Raw genomic sequence first — 22,163 nt, forward strand, 5'->3', positions numbered from 1 at the left:
ATTCTCACCCTTTAATTTGTATACTGATAGTGCTTATGTTGCCCATTCTGTTTCCTTAATTAAACCCTCTACCAATGCAGCTTCACTATTTCTTCAGCTGCACTTCTTGATTATGACTAGACAGTGCCCCTTTTTTATTGGCCATCTATGGGACCATTTAAAATTGCCTGGTCCTCTATTTGAAGGAAATGCCTTTCCTGATGCAGCCACACAATCAGTTTTTCCTGTTCTTGCAGGATTCCTTTCTCAGGCTGCCCAAGCACACTCTCTTCAGCATTTAAATGCTCATTCCCTTCATTTGTTGTTTAAGCTTACCTGAGAACAGGCCTGAAAAATTGTTTAAAATTGCACTGACTGTAGTCTCCCTCCCAGTTCAACATCTGGGAGTTAACCCGTGGGGCTTGGTTCCCAATGAAATTTGGCAAATGGATGTTACACATTTAATTTAATTTGGTAAACTTAAATACATACATGTTACAGTTGATACCTATAGTGGTTTTATATTTGCCTCTCTCCAGGCTGGAGAGGCCTCCAAAAAGGTTATTTCCCATGTTTTACAATGCTTTTCTCTCCAAGGAAAGCCTAAAGTTATAAAAACTGATAATGGCCCAGCATATACTGGAAAAAAATTTCACTCTTTTTGCCACAACTTTAGATTAAGCATGTCACTGGCATTTCTTACAATCCCCAGGGCCAGGGCATCATTGAACATGCTCATCAGACTCTAAAATCCAGGTTTCACAAATTAAAGAGGAGAAGCCTATATGATACGCGATGCAACCTCCAAATTTTTTACATCATGCCCTTTTTGTCCTTAATTTCCTTACCTTGGATAAGAATGAAAGGTCTGCAGTGGATCGCTTTTGACATCCACAAACTCAAAGCCACCAAAAACTGGTTGTGTGGCAAGACCCCTTAACTGCCTAGTGGAAAAGGCCTGACCCAGTCCTGATCTGGGTTCAAGAGACAGCATGCATCTATGACCAAAAAGAGGGAGGCCCTCCTTGGCTCCCTGATGGATTAGTTAAACAAGTCAACACTAACCAATCACCCCTGAGATCATTTTCTCTTTCTTTCTCCTTCTTCTTTTTTTTTTTTTGGTTTTTCGAGAAAGGGTTTCTCTGTGTAGTTTTGCGCCTTTCCTGGAACTCACTTTGTAGACCAGGCTGGCCTCGAACTCACAGAGATCCGCCTGCCTCTGCCTCCCGAGTGCTGGGATTAAAGGTGTGTGCCACCACCGCCCGGCTCCTCTTCCTTCTTTACAGATACTGATGAAGAAAAAACTGGGATAATTTTCCTGGATATTCTGGATCTTGCTGTTTCCTGTACCTTCTTATCAGGACCAGAGACCAGTTGCCACATCCCCATTTGCATGGTGCTTTTATTTGACTGAAAATTATTTTAATTAAGCTAAAACACAGACTTTTGGATACCTGTTGGCAAACACTGATTGCCCCTTGCAAGGATGCCAGAATCCCATTTTACTCAATTTTACTGATTTTCATAATTCCCCTGGCAAGGTGGCCCCTGCTATCTGGTTTTTGTACAATCAGACTGTCCACAATTGCAAAACTTATTTGAAGGAGAAAAGCGTAGGATGTCCCTATTCTTACTGCAAAATTCATGATACCATTCCTCCTGCTAAGGGACAGGTAATTGGAAGAGAATGGAATGGTCCTAAATTTTATAAAACATCTACAGGATATTCCCTAGTGGTTTGGGACTTGTGGGACTCTCGATGGACTAGTCGAGCAGAAGGAGCCTTGTACATGGCCCGAGCAGCCACATGGCCTAGCTCCAGACTCTACATTTGGCGCTCTAATGTACAATTACAATCTACAGTCCATCATAATATCCTAATACAAGAAAAAAATTTAATGACCCACTATCATCCTCCTCCTCTCCATTTTCTTGGCTTTCCCTCCACCAAGATTGCCTTATGTTTGCCAATGTTATTGGCATTGGGAATCTCTCATCACACTTCCTAAGTGCAGCCCTGGGATGTCGTCCCCTGATAGCAGTACCCCTGCTTCAGGTCTTTAATTGCACCACCACTGACAATTCCCATGACTTCCACCCCATCCCTGAAGTACCCTTGTTTCTTTACCCAGTCCACTCCAAGTTTGATTTTTGCTTTACCAATGTGTTCCCTTCCCTTTCGCAACCAGACCATATTACCCAGTCATCCTTTTGCTCTCCCTGACTTTTTCTTTTGGTGAAATGGCACTCTATCAAAAAAATTGACCATCCCTATCCCACAGGACATGCTCTGCCTACCTTAAGCTCAGGTCCCTTGTGGAATTCTTGGGATAAGAAACCCCTAGCCCAAGCAAAAATGAGCTGTCTTCTTGCCTCGTTTGGCTGGAATTTCCCTCGTCACCTCCCTGGTCTCTGTAGGCTTGGTGACAGGAGCCCTGACTCACTTCCCCATAACAACAGCTCACCTAGCAATTCAGTGAGCTTCAGGTAGCAATTGAGGCTTCTGCAGCATCCTTATTCTCCCTTCAGAGGCAGTTAATCTGCCTTGAACAGGTTGCCCTGCAAAACCCATGGGCCAGCCGGGTGGTGGTGGTGCATGCCTTTAATCCCAGCACTCAGGAGGCAGAGGCAGGCAGATCTCTGTGAGTTCGAGGCCAGTCTGGTCTACAAAGTGAGTTCCAGGAAAGGCACAAAACTACACTAAGAAACACTGTCTCAAAAAAACAAACAAACAAACCAAACCCCCCCCAAAAAAAACCAAAGAAGAAAAAAAAAAAAAAAGATGGGCCTTGGACCTGCTGACAGCAGAAAAGGGCAGGGCATGCCTTTTTCTGTGGGAAGAATGTTGTTATTATATTAATGAATCTGGAATGGCAGAAACCCAGACAAATAAGCTGCATAAACTTAGCCTAGCACTACATTAGCAGCGATTCTCTGCGGTGGCAGATGACTGGTGGAGATCATCCATGTTCTCCATTTTGATGCATCTCCCAGGACCATTAGTCAGCCTTTTGTTATTTGTAATTTTGGTTCCCTTTGAAATTCGCAGGCTAACCCAATTCATCATAAAACAAAAAGACTCCCTGGCATCAAAACCTATAGAGGTCCATTATCATAGGCTTGGTCTTGCCAATCAAGGCCACATAGAGAATTTGGGTCATGACTGTCCTTCGGGAACTGCATGAAAACCCAGAAACATGCAAGCTTGTCCCACTTGGGAAGAGCTTGGGTACCAAGGAAGGTGCGAGACCAATGGCACTGCAGGGGGAGGACCAAGCTTTCTGCCTCTGGGTCCCCTGAGGAATATCCCTGATTGCATAGGGGTTGGTGTCTAAGGATGAAAACACATCCAAGGTCCCTCCTCCAGCAAAAAATACATATAATAAACCAGGAGGATCAGGACAATGTTTCCCCTCCTTGGTTAACGCCCATCACCGCCAGGCGAATTTGTACCGCCACCTTGGAACTACATAAATAATTAAAAGGGAGGAGATAATGGGAGCCATAAGCCTAAGTGACCCTTGCCACACATGCCACCATAGTTGGGCTTCTCTCCTCTTTTCTTTCATCTAAGCCTTGCTTAAATCTCCATAGCACCAGAATCTCTTCTCACAAATACCAGAACCTCTTCTCAGAAAACAGGTGACCATGCTACAGTTAGGCAATTAGGCAGTTAGGCAAGAGTAGAAAGATAATTCCCAGAGCAATGTTCTCTGCTAGCTGAGCAACCCGTGATTAAAATCCCCTCCCTGCTTGCACCCTCCTTTGCCCCTGCATATATATGCCTTAAGAGGAAAATAAAATTTTGGAGCTTGATTAGACATCCTGTCTTGCTCTTCTTTGGGTCTCTTGTCCCTCTCATTCACCAGCCCTTCCTTCCTTTAGGTCCCCGTTGAAGACCCTGCTGGCCGAGTCATTTGCTTCATAGGCTGAGCTGAGCTACCTGCTCCAAACTTCTGCTTATCTTTGAAGAGTGCTCTCATACCTTGTTTCACAAATGCACACTGGATTGACATAGGGTTCAAATAATGGAATCTTGTGCACTCAGTACTTTTAATTATTTTTATTTGAGATAAGTATATTAAAATGTCATTTCTCCTAAAAAAATTTGTTGTGTAGAAACTCTGGATATAATAATGACATTTTCTTACATTGTGTATGTTTTGATTATCATCCTTTTAATGGCTCCCTCTTCATTTTGTTCAAGAGCCTGTGATACTTTGGAATTACTTCTAAAACCTTAGTAGATTTTGTGTTCCTTTTCCATTCCTTCCCAATCGCTTCCTTTGAGAATTCTTTCCATTTGACAGAACTCTTTCTAATTTCATGAAGTATACTAATATCTTCTCTCATATCCACAAACATATATAAATTAAAGTAAAACATCCATATGGGATAGTCAAAAGTTATTCAGTTTTTTGTTTGTAAAATAGTCATGTTTTTTAAAAAAAAATAATTTCAACAGTGATGATTCTCCTACAAGCTTCATGACTTAGATTTTCTTTAATGCTGAATGAATTCCATTGCCTATATCAAATTTTAAAATCAACATCTGTGGAGAAGTTTATGAGTAACAGCAAGATAATTTTTCCCTATAGGTGCTTAAAGAAATTTTGTGCAACATTTTTGTGACAGAAGAGTATAGTATAGTCAAAATTTATTTTATTGAATTCCTAAAAAAATAATTTATGTCCTATTACAGAACAAATATTTTTCAACCAACTTCTTCAGAACAAAGAAAAATCATAAAAATGAAAAGTAATATATCAAGTAATAGTAAGTAAAAAGCTGAAGAAATGGAGGATTGTACAAGCTGGGGGGTCAAGTTCATGATGAGGAACCCACAGACACAGCTGACCTGAGTTTGTGGGAGCTAATGGACTCTGAACAAATGGTTGATGTTCAATTAAACACTAACATTAAACATTAATGGTTTAATGTTCCTCATATTCTCTTTTATTAAGCATTTTAACATTAACATTGTTAAATTGTGTTGACAAAACAGCACACATTGGGAGTACATCATTTACCTTTGGACTTGTATTCAGGAGGAAGACACATGAGGATCATGAGTTCAAATGTATCCCTGAATGGTTACTGATATTCAATGAATATCAATGAATAACAAATAACAAGAATATCAAGGGTATATGTAAAATATGAAAAACAAAACCAGGAACACAAAAACAACACCCTTTCACAGATACTCATACTTGAAAAGTATGATCACACACTGCCTCATATTTAAATAAACAACGGATGACTTAGATAATGGGCATCTCATTCTAAACATTACAGCAGAAAAACACCTATCACTAAGTAAAAGCACAATAGAAGATGAACAAAAGACACAGAAAGAGTATAAAGGCCACAAAATTAACTTCACAAAATAAATTTGCCACACATATAGCACTTTAGTATCTACCTCTACCTAAAATCTTTCAAAATAGAAACCACAATGCAGTGATCTCCCCTATCAGTCTTGAGTGAACATACTAAGTAATTTACTTCCTTCAAGGGTACAATAAAAAATAAATGAGGGGCTGGAGAGATGACTCAGAGGTTAAGAGCACTGACTATTCTTCCAGAGGTCCTGAGTTCAATTCCCAGCACCCATATGGTGGCTCACAACCATCTGTAATGAGATCTGGTACCCTCTTCTGTGTAAATAATAAATAAATAAATCTTTAAAATAAATAAATAAATGAAATATGACTTTTTTCTTCAAGCTGAAGACAACTTTGATGTCTAAAGTCTTAACCAAATCATTTACATGACTAGTATTTTCCTCTTATATGAATTTGTCCTAGTATTCTGACTTCAAAATGATATAAATAAACTATAAAATACTTACAAAACTAGAGACATGTCTAGACAGTTAAGAAATGTTTATTCCCAGGACCAAGGTCTGATTTTTGACAACTTCCTGTATTTCTACTACAACAAGATCCAAGGGTTTGACATTCTCAGGATCCAGTATGCACATTCACATACCTACACAACAGCACAGGGACATTACATAATCACAAATAAAACAACTCATGAACCAAACATTTTTTTATGAAGGTTTTTCTCTTGTAAGCACTAATTCCTGTAACAGTTGTTGAGGTATCTAAAGGATTCCAGAATTTTCCTTTATAATGAATTGGTTCATGTAGTAGAAAGCTCGCATGTAGGCTTGAAGTCAGAGAGATCAATCTTTCTAAGTTGGTGGTATCATTTGGGAAGGTTTAGGAAATGCTGTCCTGCTATAAGAAATATGCCACTGGAGGTAGACTTTGAGAAATTACATCGACACACCATTTCCAGTTCCCACTCTCTGCTTTCTGCTGCAGGTAAATGTTATGAGTTCTTAGCTTCACGCTTTATCTGCCATGTCTGAACAGCTGTTGCCAAGCCACTTTCATGGTGGTCCTGTAAACTCCGGTACAAAGGTCCAAATTAAACTCCTTTATTAGTTGACTTAGACATTATATCGCAACAACAGAAAAGAAACTAACACAAATCCACAAAGTTTTACACCTGAATTAGTTATTTCATGCAATTTAAGATAAGTGCACAATCTAAAAGTGTTTCATTATCATGTAAATTCATAGTGCAAGTATTACAGCTCTAGAGGAAAATTAACCTGACAATCAGAAGTCAGGCTATACCTAGAGATGTGAAAGGAAGGCTTCCTAGATACCTACAGCTCTGAAGAGAAAGGAACACTGGCTGTTAGAAGTCAGGTTATACCTTCAGCTGTGAAGGGAAGATATTCTGGATGCCTACAGCTGATAGGAAAAAGGTACCCTGACTATTGGGAAGCTGGATTTCAGTGAGGAATTGTCTCCCCACAGAATCTTGTAATCTTGCTCCTCTCCAAGTGGGACCTGTTACATCTGAGCTCTGCATCACTCTGCTAAGAGAATTTCCCAAGAGAGATGTCCATTTATTCTCAGCTCCAGCCCTAATTGTTATGTCTATGCTTCACTCAAATGGGGGGGGGGGTTGTTGCAGAAAAGTAATAGTCCATGAAAAAAAGTTGTTAGTTATGCTCCACTTCTTAAAGGGAGTTTGCCAACAGAGGTGTTTGTTGCTTCTCTGATCCAATCCAATAGTGAGTTTCTGACTTGCTTCCATGAAAGTTCTCCATTTAAAACACAAACAGGAGATTTATTTGGAAGAAAAGAATCCAGGTAAGTGGCTTCCTTTTCCATGATGAAAAAAGGCAGCTGCCATTTGAATAGAAAAATGGCTTGAGCAATCTCAAATATTGGCTGGATGTCATGCTCAGGAATTGGTTGGTTTCAAGCTCAAGGACTGGATGATTTTGCGCTTTTTGGTCCATGGTACAGTGTGCTTCTTTGACTCTGGTTTCAGGTCCAAAATGTTTTTTTCACTAGCCCCTTTTAACATTTTCAGTTTGATTTCAGGGTCAAGGTGTCTCTATAACTGGTTCTGAATTCAGAAACAAAATGTGTTTCTTTGACTCTAGCTTCACAGTCAGGGTGTGATTTTTCCTCTGATTTCAGGGACAAAGGGTGTGTCTTTCACAGGCTCTATTTTCAGTGTCAGAGTGTGTTTTGGTGGCTGGCCCTTTTACCCTACACATAAGTCTTCAAGTTCATTAATTCATTTTTTTCCATAAGTTTGCTGGTACAATCAACATAAAAACGGACAACATCATGCCTGAACAATTTGATGACAGTCAAATATTTACCTACAGAATACATACTTTACTGTAAATGATTATAAATATGTTGGATAAATATCTTACCAGATACTTCATAATAAGTTGTCCTCAGTATCTTTTACAGATAGTCAAAGACTATTGTCATATGGAAAGGCTTTAATAGATTGGCTGCACACACAGTTTTTCTCCTATATAATGTGCAAAATTAACCAGACTGACTAAATTTATAGGGTTTCTCTGCAGTATGTTTTTTTTTTCATGATTATAAAGTTTACTGATACATGCAAAGGCTTTAACACACTGATTGTATTCAAAGGACTTTTTCTCCAGTATGTGTTTGTCCATGCCTTTGAAAATTACTATGATATGAAAAGGCTTTACCATACTGACTACTTTCATTGAGTTTCTCTCCAGTATGTGTTCTTCTATGCATTTTAAGAGTACTATGCTGTGCAAAGGCCTTACCACATTGATTACATTCATAAGGTTTCTCTCCAGTATGTGTTCTTTGATGCTTTTGAAGATTATCATGACATACAAAGGCTTTACCACACTGATTACATTCATAGGATTTCTCTCCAGTGTGTATTTTTTTATGCATTTGAAGAGTACTGAGTTGTGTAAAGGCTTTACCACACTGATTACATAAATAAGGTTTCTCTCCAGTATGTGTTCTTTTATGCATTTGAAGACTTTTGTAACATGCAAAGGCTTTACCACATTGATTACATTCATAGGGTTTCTCTCCAGTGTGTGTTCTTTTAAGGATTTAGAAAGTAGTGTGATGAGCAAAGGCTTTACCGCATTGATTACATTCATAGGGTTTCTCTCCAGTATGTGTTCTTTTATGGATTTTAAGAGAATTGTATTATGCAAAGGCCTTACCACACTGATTGCATTCATAGGGTTTCTCTCCAGTATGTGTTCTTTTATGTAAATGAAGAGCACTATAACATACAAAGGCTTTACTGCACTGATTACATTGATAGGGTTTCTCTCCAGTATGTGTTCTTTTATGCATTTGAAGATGACTGTTCTGTGCAAAGGTTTTACCACATTGTTTACATTCATAGGGTTTCAATCCAGTATGTGTTCTTTTATGGATTTGAAGAGTACTGTGTTTTGCAAAGGCCTTACCACACTGATTACATTCATATGGTTTCTCTCCAGTATGTGTTCTTTTATGACTTTGAAGTTGAATGTGATGAGCAAAGGCTTTAACACATTGATTACACTGAAAGGGTTTCTCTCTAGTATGTGCACTTTCATGCCTTTGAAGATGACTCTCATATGCAAAGATTTTACCATATTCAGTATATACAGGTTTCTCTCCAGTGTGACTTCTTTTGTGCCTGCAAGGATAATTGGAATATGTAAAATATTTACCAAAATCAATGCACTGTTGACTTTTTATGTCTGTATGAATTTAATTTACAAATTGGTCTAATTATAAAAAGAAATGAGATTTTAAGTTTTCATCATTGTTTTTACACTCATGTTTTATTTATACAGTCCTAGTTCTCATAGGGCTTCTTTGTAGTGTTAGTTTGTTGATATATTAACAATGAAGCAAGAAAATCAATTACTTACATAGTAGAATCAAATTTAAAAATTATATTCAATGTGGGGACTGCTCCATATCTTCTAATTGTTCTCAGAGTGAGGTATGTTATACCTTCCATATCCCTATGCTCATATAATTTGTCTCCAGTGTGACATATGATATACCTTGTAAAGGAGGAAAAACAAATAAAAAGATTTTCACATTGAATTCAATTTTCACATTGAAAGACACAAATGACTTTCTGTCCTCAAAGACCTGTGTTATAGGAATTAAGCTTTCTCCACAACAATTCTGCTTCACTCTTGACTTCAACTGTCCCAGTCACTAAACAGCACAATCACAACAAGTATATGAGTCACACCAGCTTTACTATGGGCTATTTGCTTAATGGAAAGCTTTGAAAATATATGTATCACCTCTTCACTATGTGCATCTTTTGTAATATGAATGCTGTGAAATAAAAAGACTGACAATTCTATAGCATAGCTCTCATGGTTCTATGATTCTAATGGTAATATCATTTGAGGCATTGTTTCCTTGACATTGTTTTTTTTTGTTGTTTTGTTTTGTTTTTCGAGACAGGGTTTCTCAGTGTAGCTTTGCGCCTTTCCTGGAACTCACTTGGTAGCCCAGGCTGGCCTCGAACTCACAGAAATCCACCTGGCTCTGCCTTCCGAGTGCTGGGATTAAAGGTGTGCACCACTACCGCCTGGCGACATTATTTTTAAAGAATGCCTAGCAAATGCAATTCAGATGCCTGATGTTGAGGGTTATAGATCTGTGAGAATTTAATAATCATCAATATACTTTAAGCTGTGCTTATTTACAATGTTGCTTTGTTTAAAATTTCCAGAACACATTGCAGTTTTTTCACAGGCATATTTTAGCAGCTTGCACAAGAAAATTACCTTACATGTTTTCTAGAGCTTTGAAAATGTTCTTCAATATTATGGTCTTCCCAACTGTATCCTAAAATGTAGTCCCAGAGAAGTGTATATTATTTAAAATTGTGTGAAATTTAAGTTACTACCTTCAGTGAATCCTAGAAACATGCCTGATGTATTCAATTCATTCCTTTTTCTCAATCAAACATTGGAAGAAAACCCAAAACCAAGAAACAGTTTTTTTCCTTATCCTTATCTTACCACTTTTCTTTGTTTTTTCTTTTTTTTTTCAATTTTGGTTTTTTGAAACAGGGTTTCTCCGTTTAGATTTTGGTGTCTGTCCTCAATCTCACTTTGTAGACCAGGTAGACCTCTAACTCATAGAGATTCATCTGTCTCTGTCTCCCAAGTTCTGGGATTAAAGAAATGCACCACTGCCACCTGGCATTCCCTTATTTTAAAATGTGACAAAAACTCAGTCTTACCTATAATAGTGAGGTTTCTGTAGGTCTCCAGCATCACATCTTTGTAGAGATTCTTCTGGGAAGAATTCAGCAAAGTCCACTCTTCCCAAGTGAAGTTGACATGCACATCATCATATGTCACTGCACTCTAAAATATTCCATATATGTGTACAACAAAAAATATGATACTGAAAACTTTGAGAATGTATCTTTTTGACAGTATATTAACACAATTCTGGTGCCTGCCACACTTATTTCATGATATACATATTATAATGTAATTACCACATCACTTTAGAAGGAAACTTAATAGGAGGGTCACCTCTATCATTTTTGTACCCTTTATATGTGATATCACCTTGAAATAGAAAAGCCTATTAACAAACATAGAGAGCCAAGTAAAGAGATCAACAATACAGAATACACATGAAAGAAATTGTATGAACAATTACTAACTTCAGAGAAGAAAAATAAGAGGACAAGTTGGGTGTATTGGCTCTTGACTTTAACCCCAACACTCCAAAGTCAGGCACAGGTATATCTGCCTCTGAGTGGAATGCCAGAATAGTCTATGGAAGCATATCCAAGACAGCCAGAACCTAGTTGAACAATTGTCCTTGTGGTAAGATGGAGGGGCATCATTGAGTATATGTCCAGGAGTGGTATAGCTGGGTCTTGAGGTAGATTGACTCCCAATTTTCTGAGGATTGCATATTGATTTGAACTTGTGACTGCAATGGATTCCTTTGCTCCATGTCCTTGCTAGCATTAGCTGTCACTTACTTTATTGATCTTAACTATTCTGACAAGTGTAAGATAAAAACTCAAAATAGATTTCATATGCATTTCCCTGATGGCTAAGGATGTTTAACATTTCTTCAAGTGTTTCTCAGGCACTTAGATTCATCAACTGAGAATTCTGTTTAGAGGTGTACCCCATTATAATTGCATTGATTGGTTTGTTGTTGTCTGTTTTCCTGAGTTCTTTATTATCTTTTGTGAGACAACCCAGAAGTACATAGACAAACATGTTGTGCTCACTTATACATAATCATTAGCTGTTAAGTAAAGTATAATCACAGTAACCATAGTTAATCATAGTACAATCCATAGATGTACGGAGGCTAAGTAACAAGAGCAGCTCTAGGGTATAGGCATAAATCTCACTGGGAAAAGAAAATAGCATAGATTTTGTGGGTGCACTGGAGGCAGTTGGTGGATGGGAAGAGGAATGTTCAGGTGAGTTAGGAAAAAACAGAGGAGAAGACAGGGAGAGACAAGTGGAATAGGGGAGATTTTAGCAGAAGACATGGAAACAATGCAGTGCAAACTTCATGGAAACCTCAAAGGTAACCCTAGTGAGGACTCTTAGTAACCAAGAATTCTGAAGCTGGCTGGGTAGTGGTAGCACACACACTAAATCCCAGCACTCAAGAGGCAGAGGCAGACAAAGTTCTGTGAGGCTAACTTTCCCTACAAAGTGAGATCTAGGACAGGCTCCAAAAGCCACACAGAGAAACGCTATCTCAAAAAACCAAAAAATAAGAATACAGAGGCTGAACCAACCATCTTCTGTAACCACACAAGGCTCCCAGTGGTAGGACTGGAACACCAAGCCAGATACAAAACTTTCAGCTGATACTTGTCCTGGCTGAATGTTGTCCTGGGACAATGGTGTCTCAGAGTGGCTAAACAATGATGCCCAATTGATGCCCAAGCTATGAGAGGAGGCCCATGCCTGATACTGCCTAGATGGACAGGAACTAGAATTGGATGACTCAGAGAACAGGAAAGAACCAAATAAAACTGAATAAGGAACAAGCAATGAGATGAACTATAACTAATTTCCTTTATAATACAAGATTGGTACCTGGCCTAATTGTCACCAGAGAGGATTCTTTCAGTAGATAATGGGAGCATGTGCAGAGATTCTCTACCCAAACATGACGATGAGCTCTAGGAATGCTGTGGAAGGAGGGGATGAGTATTGCAGGATATAGAAGGATTGAGGAAACAAGTAAAACCTGGCCTACAGAATCAACTAAGCAGGGTGCATAGGGGTTCAGAAAAACTGAAGTGGCAATCATAAAGCCTGTGAGGCTCTATGTCAGGTCCTCTGCATGCATACTTTGATTGTTTAGTTTGTGGGACTACTAACCGTAGTCCTGGTGGAACATAACATTCAGGAAATCTGGAACACTATTAAAAGATCAAGCCTAAGAATAATAGGAATAGAAGGAGGAATATCTCAGCTCAAAAGCCCAGAAAAGCTTTTCAAAAACATTTTCCTAACTAAAAGGACACAAAAGAACACAGCCCAGAGAATCTACTGAGCAGGGCTCAAAGAGGCTCACAGAGACTGAAACAGTAATCACAGAGTGCATGTGTCCACACCAGTTCCTCTGCCTATATTTTACCATTTTATAGCTTGGTGTTTTTGTGCAACTTCCAACAGTGGAAGTTGGGGGGGTGTCTCTGACTCTTTTGGCAGCTCTTGAAATCTTGTACCTCCTACTAGCTTGCCTTGTCCAACCTTGATATGAGGGTTCCTGCCTAAACTTATCACCTGTTATGCATGGTTTTGTTGGTAACCCAAGGATATCTGCTCTATTCAGAAGGGAAATGGAGGAAGAGTGGACCTGGTGAAGAGAGGAGCAATGGAGAGAATGTGGAGGAGGAAATGCAGAGAAAACTGCAGTTGGGATGTACTGTATAACAGAAAAAAATAAAAATGAAAAAGAACGATTGAAATGTAAACACAGTGAGGGAAGACAGCAAATCCTGTAACTCTGTTTCAGAGAGGTGAGGCTTCAGTCTCAAAGGGCTTAACTTGCTCTGTCCATGAAATATTTTTTACATGTCTCTCCCTTGCTACTTCTACCCCTTGTGGTGTCAAAGAAAAGGAGTGAGACAGACATAGAGACACACAGAAGAGAAAGATGCACAAAGAGAAACACCCTAAAAACTCACTAAAATGGAACTTACAAAGTCCCCAAAACTGTAACAAGGCTCTGTATTAATTAAGTGCGGCTCTCCCTCACAAGATGACACTTGCCCAAATTCCCTTCTTTTTACCAATATCTATGCTATATCCATAATAAAGATCTCTTTTTATCCACATCTGGTCACATGAGGCAGAAACAAATGGATCTTTTTAAGCTCCAGGCCCAGCCTATCTACTACTTAGTGAGTTCGAGGCTAGACAGCATTAGAATGTGAGACTATGTCTTAAAACAGATGCACTCAAAAATCTCTACTTGAACTTCAGGGCTGTGAAAATGGTTTGACAGATAAAGTACCAACCTTGCAACTATCGCTTTACTTCTGTACTATAAAAACAGTTGCAACAATGCATGCTTTTAATCCACTAAATTTAAGGCAAGATAAAAGGAAGACAGAAGAAATCTTGCATGTTTATTTGCATGTGATAGTAAAATAGAAACCCTGTCTCAAACATGCCGAAGAGAAAAGACCAACACCCAAATATTTCTCTATTATACCCAAATCACAACACACATACACGTATCCACACATAAATGAGAACATACATATAAATGGTCATAATCAAATAAATAATAAAATTACAATTGGATGATTGGCACACACCTTTTATTCCAATACTTAGTCAGCAGATGCAGGCAGACTTATGGTAGTTTGGGGCCAGCGTCATCTATATTCTGAGTTTTAGGACAGCTAGAGATACACAAAAAACCCTGTCTCAAATATAAATTTCAAACTCTAATTTGCATTGTCTCATTCTGAAATCATTTTTCAAAATGCACTTTAAAATGCACTGATGTGTGCCAGCTTAACCTCAGCAGAGGTCTCATGGTTCAGGACAATATCTCTTAAAGTCATTTTATGTGTCAGCCACTGGTCCCTGTCAAATCATTCTCAGAAATAAATATAGCTTAGTATGGCAGCAGAGTCAAGCAGTTCTTTTTGAATTCAAGCAAGTTTGGCCTATGTAGTAAATATGATAGTAAGACATTCCTCAATAATACACAGAAACACACACACACACACACACACACACACACACACAGAGAGAGAGAGAGAGAGAGAGAGTCACAAATAGAGTTGAATATAATTTGCTTTATTCTTTGAGACAAGATATCATTAGAAAACTCACAAGGTGAGTGCTTTATCTACAGTTTCTGATTCTTTAGCCTCTAAAGCACTCTCTAGAACCTTCTTTGAGTCCAAATTCTTTTCAAATACTTCCTAGTTCCCAGCTGCTTTACAGAGTTTTCCATGGATCCCCACTTGTCTCTGAGACTTCAGGTATTGATAGAGACTTGTAATGTTCTGGGACAGCACGGATGATCCTCATAGGTGAGCTCCTTGGTAAAACTGGAAATGTTATAAGGTAATAATCTCATAACTATTGTTTTGAGGTATTTACTATTTTGTATTTAAAACTCTCATTATATTGGCTACTATCAGAGTTATGGAGCTTGTAGATATTATAAATTATTGCTGTTTTTATAGATTGTGGTTTTGGTCTGTTGGAAAGAGTTGTGGTAATTGCAATAAGAATGGGCAAGACCTGCCAAACAACTGACAACAAATGCTGGAGTGGAAGTGAGGAAATAGTAACGTCATGAGCAAGAAGGTAGATATGTGTAGTTAGTGTGACAAAAATTATATTTTATGATGCTGGTGGTCATCATGCAAAGTTCACACTCCTGATTCCTAACTAAGGTCCTTAGACTCCTTCCTGAAGGCTTCTCATTTGTTCTAAATATGTTTTCTGAGGGTCAGGTCCAGTCTCTAACATACATCTCTTTTGAGGGTCAGGATCCTGGGGTAGACTTTCTAGATGCAGGGTAGATCAACGTGGTATCTCTCCAGATGTATAAAGCATTGCTCATGACTTCTGCTTATATACTGTCTAGTGGGAATTATTGGGTTCTGAGACTGCGTCAGCTTGTCTTGAGTGAGTGATGTCACTGGGTTCTTCTTATGAGGTACAGCTTTGGGTTTAGTAAAGTTAATGACTAAGCTATGTTTACATGTCTAAGATACTTTTTTTACTATGCTCATTCCAATTGGGCTTCTGATTCACATATATATTTGACCATGAATAACAAATAATATACCAATATGCCTTGGAATTAATAATGGTAGGGCTTTTCATTTTGCCCCTGAATAATTAGAAAAAATAAAAGTTAAACTTGTACTAGTTATTGGAAGCAAAGTTATGAAACAGGCATCTCAAAAACCATAACTGATAGTAAAAAAGCACCTTATTAGCTTCTCTGTTTAATTTGACAAGGAGGAACTTTGTCCTTATTCCAACATTGGGTTAAATGTAAGCTGAGTACTTCATGTAATCTATCATGAGGCCTTAATGGGCCCTTCCAAAATTTTCAAGGTCTAATAAATTATGGTATAGAAACAAACTTATACTCTTAGTCTTTCTCAATAATATGGGTACATTGTTTCCTCACACAGAAGTACGTAATAATACATCTTTGTGAACATTAGTACTTTGTGCCTATGGTACTCTGGGTGGAATTTTCCCCCATAAGCTCGTAGGGATTGGTACTATTTGGAGGTGTGGCTGTGTTGGAGGAATTGTGTAACTGTGGGGGGTGGACATCGAGGTCTCATATATGTTCAAACTGTCAAGTGACCCAGACTACTTCCTGTTACTTTTGGGTCAAGAAGTAAATGCCCAGCTTATTCTCCAGCACCATGTATGCCTGTATGCCTCTATGTTGCACCATGATGATAATGGACTAAACCTCTGAAAATGTAAGCCACCCCAATTAAATGTTTTTCCTCTATAAGATTTGCCATGTTCATGGTGTCTCCTCACAACAATAGAAACTCTAACTTAGGCAGTACATAATTCATTGCCCTTCAAACAGAAAATGTTATGAGATACACTGCTAATTTTACTTTGGATAGACTCATATTATGTATAGGCTTATGTAGTTGCTCCTAGTGTGTTATTAATAGAAATGCTTGTAATCCACTCTAGTCATTCTTTATTTCATGTAACTTATAACAACAGGTATTTAACTCACTGTGTTGATAGCACAATAAATAATAGTGAAATTGTTTATCAACAATCTCATTTTATTTTGATTCCAGTAAGATTAAAAGTAGAGTGATAGTCCATAAATTTCAATTTAATTCTTGGGAAATTTCTAAAATACTGGCATTTTAGAAAAATATTCTTAAAAATTCATTAGGTTACTGGTAGCTGCTATATTTACATTTATAGGTATTATTTCAGGTTCCTTTGTGGGAGTCTTAGCATTAAATCAAAATTCATAAATACCTCTATTTTTAAATAAACAATTTAAAATGGTTTTGCCGGGCGGTGGTGGCGCACGCCTTTAGTCCCAGCCCTCGGGAGGCAGAGCCAGGCGGATCTCTGTGAGTTCGAGGCCAGCCTGGGCTACCAAGTGAGTCCCAGGAAAGGCGCAAAGCTACACAGAGAGACCCTGTCTCGAAAAACCAAAAAAAAAATAAAAATAAAAATAAAAATAAAATGGTTTTAATTAGAAGAAGTTCAAGAAAAGATTGAAATTAATTTCATATAATGACTGGATGGAGAAAAACAACCTAGGAATCCAAACAGTATAAAATTTCTCCCTCTTTCAGATTGCTCGAAGTTTAAGTGAATATAAAGACAACTGTTTGGAAGTTCCATTTTGTTCAGAAAACTGTCAAGCTTTGAATAATTGTATACAAAGAAATGTTTCCTGTGATTGGTTTTAAAATATTCAATATATATTATCCATTAAGCTATATAGTGCTTATGGAACATTGCAAGACTCTATCAATACTTGAAATCTTAGAGACAATTGGGGACCCATGGACAACTCTGTAAAGCACCTGGGCAACAGGAAGTATTTGGAAAGAATTTGGAATCAGAGAAGTGTCTGCAGAGTGCCTTAGATGCTAATGAATTAGAAGGTAACCTGGGGGCAGGAAGGTCCTTTAAAATGGTAGGTGGACATCTACCTAACTTTCCCTGCATCAGGTTCTCACCTATATGACTATGGCTAGCTGTTCCTGGGCTGCTGTGAGGATCCTGTGACCCCTAACAACTACAGCAGCAGCACTATGACCACCACCTCTCTGGGTTTTATCATCTACCCTGATTGACACACCTTGCCCAGCTTGATTCAGGTCCTGGGGATCTCCAGGGACTAATTCCAGGGCTGCAAATGGTCAGGCTAGGTGATACACCATGAGCATCTCCTTCAGTTCCACAAACTTTCTAGGAAAACAAGACAAGAGCTGGGCTAGTGTACAGGGCCTGTAAGCTTGTCCAGCCCTGCCTTCCTACCTCCCTGGGCTGAGCCTGAAAATCACCTACTAAACACACCCTCTTTCTGAGACAAACTAGGAAGAAATTCCTCTGCTCATCTCCTCATAAACACAGCAATCTCCAATTGTACCCTCAGGCAAGTCCTTCACAGACACGCCCACACAACATGCTCACAGACATTCATCTCCCTGGAAATGCCCTTCCCGACATTCTTTTAGCATGACTCTGGGAACCTGGGAATCATGTAGTGACCTCAGTTTTGAGGAAAGAGACAAAATGGGGAGTGCTTGGCAGCTAAACTTAAGGCCTCTTTTAAGATCAAGGCCAGTGGAGACAGCAGAGCAGCCACAGGGCCCAGGAAGAGGAGACCCGGACATCCTGAGCAGGAGTCATACAAGAGCTGGGAAGGCAAAGCCACAGCTAGCATGGAAGACAGACCCTGAGACATGAAAGAAGGTCTCAGGTGGAGAAGCAAACATGGCCAGTACACATACTAACAAAGAAGGTCTAGGGAGATCTTATGACATCCTCTTTCTAGAAAAAGTACTGTAGGAAACTAATGACTACTGAGAGGGAAAATTGTTCTTCCCAGATGTGAGCATCCTTGTTGGTTATCCAAAATAAAGTTGTCTGCCCTGAAATCATATAAATAGCAGGAAATAAAAAATGGACTCAGTAGATCATATTTATTTATTTGCATATATATATATATATATATATATATATATATATATATATATATATATATATATATAAACAATCAATTTGAAATGGAGTAAATGGAGGCATGTAGCAGGTTTTCTTTTGTGCCAGGAACCAGCTCTAAAATCATAACACAGAGAATTCTTATTAGTTATGAATGCTACCGTCACATGAATTATTGCATAAGATGTGGATTCTGCCCTTTCTACACACCCAACATCATGCACACCTGAGAAATCTCTGAAGATCAGAAACACCTTTTGTCCCCTAGAAGTAAACTTTACATGATCATACCATAGTGGCTGGTAGTAGCAGAAAATTAAAAGCATTCTTATCATGTATTACTGAAAAACAATCCCCACCACCTTTTTTATTTTAAAAATTCTACCAATTTTTAAAATATTTGAAACATTTAGAGACAATCTAAAAGTGGAATGCAATATTCAAAACTTCTAGAAACCAGACCTTCAGTTTTCCAATCTGTTTTCCAACTACACACCAAAAGCATGCCCATGGGAGCACACTGGACAGTGATACTATAAGCATCATATCCTCCCATGTCAGTGCTCCAGAGTCTCCCCCTTCCCTAGAAATCCACACCCAGAGACTTAGAGGAAAGGGAAGTCCACACTCAGTGAGACTCAAAGGACAGGGACCATTGCCTAGGTCACCACATGAACCAACAAAACCATAGTCTGGCTCATGTTTGATCCAAACTCCAACAGAAATGACAGCTTAGCAGACCTGCTATGAACACCCTACACACACCATGGCATACCTTGTGGTCTTCTTTACAACTCACTACAGCAGAAGCAGAGAATACTGCACAGAACCTGAAAGCTACCTTCCACCAGTACTCCTAATTGCTAAGACTTCCCAGAGGCCCGCATTGGTTATGGCCACCCATCTAGGCCTCAGAATATTAACAAATCCCCTACTGGGTGAACACAGATCAAATGATTCAGAAAACACAGTTCTTCCAGCTCTGCCCTTCCAGCAGAGCATACATGCTCTAGTCAAGAAAGTTTGTATTTTAGTACACATTCTTCCACTCTCCTAGAGCACATCATGGTCCTTATTCAAAACACAAGGTCCTTTGTGTGCATGTTCTATTACATACTAAATATGTATTTCAGCCAACCCGTGCCTTGTAACTGAGAGTCCTACAGCCAATCATCGGTCACATTGACACAGTAACAGTTGTTATTGTGTAAATGTTGTTAAAGAAAAACAGACCGTGAATTAGAGAACAATGAGGGGTTATAGCAGGGCTTAAAGATAGGAAAGAGAATGTGCATGTGATGTAGTTGTAATCTCAATGAATTAATTTCAAAGTTGAAACAGGCTTTATGTCCAGGTGCTCTAGAGCCTAGGGATTTGTATTACAGCACATAGAAGATTTCTCAAAACTTTTATCTCAGTGTTTATCTAAAACCAGAAAAATAATAACTCTGTCAATGGGGCCACAACATTTTACTCAGATCTGTTTTGGTTGAACAACTATAACTATAACAACTTTGTTTCAAGATAAGGTCAGTCCTATATCCAGATTCTGGATTGTCCTGGTCTATGGATTGAAAGAAATGGCCATTCAGAACATTTATGGAGCATGTGAAATTGATCACCTAATTCCACAATGCTAATTTCAACTACTGTTGAAGTAGGAAAGATCTCAACCTCCATCCTGTCTCTCCCTTTCTGCACTGTGACTCTACCAGCTTCAAAGTTAGTCTGTGATCTCAACATTTCCACAGGTCCCTCTTCATTTACAAGTCCCCACTAAAAGTCAGAGACATTGGAGGTCACTCATTAACTGGTCTATTTTTCCTTCTCACTGACCAGTCAAGGCCCAGAATGGAAGGAATTGTGGGATTGTCTTCCTTGCACTGGGCATTAAAGGCAGGGTTAGATGTTCAAAGCAATTCTCAATTATGTAACACAAGGCATTGATATTACAAGCTCATAGTCTCCCATGCCAGGATAGCAGGGCCTCCTCCTCCCCAGAGAATCCACACTCAACAAATTTCAGAGAACAAGGGCCACTACTAAGGTCACTACAGGGACCAACAGAAACTCAATCTGGCCCATGGTACATCACAGTCCAAGCAGCTTTGACAAATGAGCCAACCTGCTCTTTCTGATCTAGGGATAGTGGCCCACACACTCACTATGACATGGCTTGTGGTTATCCTTAAAGCTCCCTACAGCAGAACAAGAGGAGAATCCTGGAAAGATCCAGTAAGCTTCCTCCTACTGGTTATGCTGACTGTTAAGCCTTCCCAGAGTTCCTATTTACCTAGGACCACCCAGCTGGGCTTCATGACATTAGCAGTTACCCTACTTGGTGAGTAGAGATCAAATGAGTCAGAGAGCAAAAAATCTCCCAGGTTGGTCCTTCCCTACTACAGTCAGACTGGATACTATTCCAGAAAATTTGTAGTTTAGCAAAATCCTTCGCTCTCCCAGAGCACTTCCTGTTCCTCTTCCAAGGCACAGAGTCCTATTTGTGCACATTCCATTACAGTCAATGTGCAGTGTAGACAGCCCTGTATTTCATAGCTGAGAGATCCTGCATCCAAATACAAGTCACATTCAAACCATATCTGTTGTTAATCAAAAAGAGGCCATGGATTAAAACAAAAGGGACTATGGGAGGGGTTGTAGGCATGAAATAATACAGTAGGAATAATGTAATTATAATCCCAAAAAATTCTGTGAAAAAAGTTGAAACAGGCTTTATGGTCATGTGCTCTGGAGACTAGGGATTTGTGTTAGAGCACACCAAGTACTAACATTATTTCTCTCTGAATATACATCATAAACCTGGAAAAGAGTCATATTAGGCAAGGCCACACCATTGTATCCAGTTCTACTACGTAGGTTGAACTGATATAATTACAGTAATTTGATTTCATAAAACTTCAGTTCTTTACTCAGATTCTAGATAGCCTGGTCTGTGGACTAAAGAAATGGCCAGTCAAAACATTTACTAATTATCTAAAGTGGATTACCTGCTCATTGCTAATGTCAACTACTGTCACAGCAGGAAAGCTTTCATGATCTTCCTTGCCCATCCCTTTCTCTGCTGTGACTACACTTGTTTTACCCTTGGCCAGTGAACTCAGTTCTTACACAGGTCCTACTTTATTTGTAAATTCACAATAAAATCTAAGGAACTTGGAGGATACTCATTCACTGGTCTATTTTCCTCCCCACAGATCAGTCAAGATCCAGCCTCTAAGGAGTTTCAGGACTGTCCTTCCAGCACTGGGCAGCAGAGGCAAGATTAGGTGTCCAAAGCAATTCTAAATTATACAGTGTGATGCAAGCCTGAGCTACAAGATACACTGTTCTAAACCTGTGGTTCTCAACCTAAGGATGTAACCATTTAATACAGTTCCTCATGTTGTGGTGACACCTCAACTGTATAATTATTTTTACTGCTAGTTCATATCTACATTTTTGCTACTGTTAGGAATTATAATATAAATATCAGTCTGTGCTTTCCGATGGTCTTAGGTCTGTCCTGTGGTAGGGCGATTTGATGTCTGAGAGGAAGCTATGATCCCCCATGTGGAGAATCAGTCCTCCAAACTTATATAAA

General features: G+C 38.9%; 1 pseudogene; it reads right to left on the reverse strand.

The window, feature by feature from the left end:
- Positions 1 to 7,964: 7,964 nt before the first annotated feature.
- Positions 7,965 to 21,633, reverse strand: LOC131900894 (zinc finger protein 431-like; annotated as a pseudogene).
- Positions 21,634 to 22,163: the final 530 nt, after the last annotated feature.

This window comes from Peromyscus eremicus, unplaced genomic scaffold (genome assembly GCF_949786415.1).
Source record: "Peromyscus eremicus unplaced genomic scaffold, PerEre_H2_v1 PerEre#2#chrX_unloc_1, whole genome shotgun sequence".
Taxonomy (NCBI): domain Eukaryota; kingdom Metazoa; phylum Chordata; class Mammalia; order Rodentia; family Cricetidae; genus Peromyscus; species Peromyscus eremicus.